This window comes from Fukomys damarensis, unplaced genomic scaffold (genome assembly GCF_012274545.1).
Source record: "Fukomys damarensis isolate Sample0158 unplaced genomic scaffold, DMR_v1.0_HiC HiC_scaffold_39, whole genome shotgun sequence".
NCBI lineage: Eukaryota > Metazoa > Chordata > Mammalia > Rodentia > Bathyergidae > Fukomys > Fukomys damarensis.
Window position 1 is genome coordinate 44,193,865 of NW_022900951.1, and position 3,065 is coordinate 44,196,929.

A 3,065-nucleotide genomic window follows, 5' to 3' on the forward strand; every position below is an offset into this window, starting at 1 on the left:
CCAGGATGTACCTGTTATGAACTGTGCTGCTGTAAACACTGGTATGCATGTATTGCTGTAATAGTATGATATCTTAAACTCTCTTGGGAAGACATTTAGCAGGGGGATAGGTGGGTCATGTTGATTTTCTAATTTCAGTACTTTAAGAAATCTCTATACTGATTTTCATAGTGGTTGTACTAGTTTGCATTTCCACCAATAATGAAGGAAGGTTTCATTTTCACAAAAGTCATGCCAGAATTTGTTATTTTTTGATTTCTTAATGTTTGCCATTCTAATAAGATTCTAATGAGATAATTGACAATGTGAAATAGGAAGAAAAGGGCTAAAGGCGTAGGGAAAGTGGAAAGGGTAGGGGAAATGTAATAAGGGAAAAGAAAGAATATGACAAAATGAAAAACTGGAAATAAAGTATTTGTAGATGGGGAGGGGAGGAGGGGGTGAAGGTTGGGCAGGGACAATTGGAAAAACTGAGAACCAAGACCTGTCATGTAAAGGTACAAAATCCCAATAATGAATGCAACTGTACTGTATACCTAAAATGTACCAATAAATTCAATGAGAGAAAAAAAAATGTTTGCCATTCTTTTTGAAGTAAGATGGAATTATAGCATTGTTTTAATTTACCTTTCCATTATTTGACTGGGTCTTTAATTTTAGGTGGTTTAATATTTTTTGAATTCTAGATGATAGTCCTCTGTCTGGGGAGTAGAGGCACTTTTTTTTTTTTTTTTTTGCATTTGGTAGGTTATCTTTTCACTCTACTGATTGATTCTTTTGCTGTAGAGAAGTTTTTCAGTTTGGTATATTCACATTTGTTGATTCTTGCCATTATTTCTTGTGCAATTTAGATTCTGTTTAGAAAATCCTGCCCTATACCTATGTTTTCAAGTGTTTCAGATATTTTATTTTCCAGTGGGTCTGTTGTTTCTGTTTTAATGTTGAGACCTTTGGTCCATGGTGATTTTAATTTAGTATACAGTGCAAGACAAGGGCTGAGTTTCACTCTCCTACAAACCAATAACCAGTTTTCCAAGCTTTACTTGTTGAATTGTCTATCATTCCTCCAACATGTGCTTCTGGACCCTTTATCAAAGATCAAATAGCTGTATATGTCTATGGAAGTTCTTGCATCCTCAATTCTGTTCCACTGACTCATGTAGGGGAAAAGAGCTTGACATTCAGATAACTGAGGCATATAGGACTACAACTAGCCATGATAAAAAAATTACACATAGGCATATTATATAATAGTTAAGATTTCAGAAGCCCAGCACAAAAACAAAATTGTACTAGCAGTTAGAGAAAAGAAACAAATCACATACAAAGGAAAGCCCATCAGAATCACAGCAGACTTCTCCACAAAAACCCTCAAGGCAAGAAGAGCTTGGAGTGACATATTTCAAACCCTAAAGGAAAACAGTCTCCAACCCAGATTGATGTACCCTGCAAAATTATCTTTCAAAATTGATGGAGAACTAAGATACTTTCATGGAAAAGAGCATATGAGGAACTTCATGAATACCAAACCAGCACTCCAAAAATTTTTAAATAATATCCTAGGAAAAGACAATGAGAGTCAAAATCCCAGGAATCCCAGAAGAACAAATCCATCAGGCAAGAAAAGAAATTAACCCAAAGGGGGAGAATCCAACAAAATAAAGTCATGACAAAGATAAGTCAATACATATCAGTTATAGCCATCAATCTTAAGAGCCTCACTTCACCAGTCAAAAGAAATAGACTGGCAGAATGGGTCAAGAAGCAAGATCCAACAATATGCTGCATATAAGAAATACATTTAATTAAAAAAGAAACTCCTAGACTGAAAATTAAAGGGTAGAAACATTTTCAGGAACCTGAAAAAAAGCAGCAGTAGCTATCCTCTTTGCAGATCATGTGGATTTCAAGCCAACACTGATTAAGAGAGACAAAGAATGACACTATAACCTTGTAAAGGGAACAAGCCAAGAGGATGAGATCAAAATCATAAATATATATGCATCAAACACTAGTGCACCCAACTATACTAATAGACACAAAAAATCAAATAAGCACTAATACAATAGCAGTGGGGGACCTCAACAGCCCACTGTCACAAATAAATAGATCAACTACACAAAAAATAAACAATATACTAGAACTCAAACTCTTGAAAAAATGAATTTAACAGATGTTTACAGAGTGTTCCACAACACAAACTCAGAATACACATTTTTCTCAGCTGCACACAAATTGTTCTCCAAAATAGACCACATACTTGCTCATAGAATTTCTTTAAGTAAGTGCAAAGGAATTTAAGTTATTTCCCTATGTATAATCAGACCATAGTGCAATGAATTGAAGATCAATAGCAAAAGAAATCACAAGAATATCATAAACAAATGGAAATTGAACAACAGATTTCTGAATAATCAATGGGTCACACAGGAAATTCAAGAAGAAGTACGGTTGCTACAATTAAATGATGATAACAATATAACATATTGAAATCTATGGGACACAATGAAAGCAGACTTATGAGGGAAATTCATAACAGTGAATACTCATATTAGAAAAACAGTGAACTCAAGTAAACTACCTGATGCTGAACCTCAAGATTCTAGAAGAGCAGGAAAAACCCAAAGCCCATACAAGGGAGGAAATTATAAACATTACAGCAGAAATCAATGCAATGGAGACTAAGAGAATGATTGAAAAAAATTAATGAAGCAAAGAGTTGGTTCTTCAAAATAATAAAGAAAATTGACAAATCCTTAGCCAACCTTATAAAAAAGGCAGGGGGGAGAAAAGGCCCAAAGCCATGAAATTAGGAATAAAAGGGTGAAATTACAAAGAACCTAGCAGAAATCCAGAGGATCATCAATACCTACTTTGAGAACCTATACTCCAATAAGATGCAAAACACAGAAGTGGACAGATTCCTAGATAAGTGTGAATTACCAAAGCTTAAGAAAGATGATCTAAAAATTCCCAACAAGCCAATATCAACCAATGAAATTGAAAAAGTATTTAAAAACTTACCAACTAAAAAAAGCCCAGGCCCTGATGGCTTCACTGCTGAA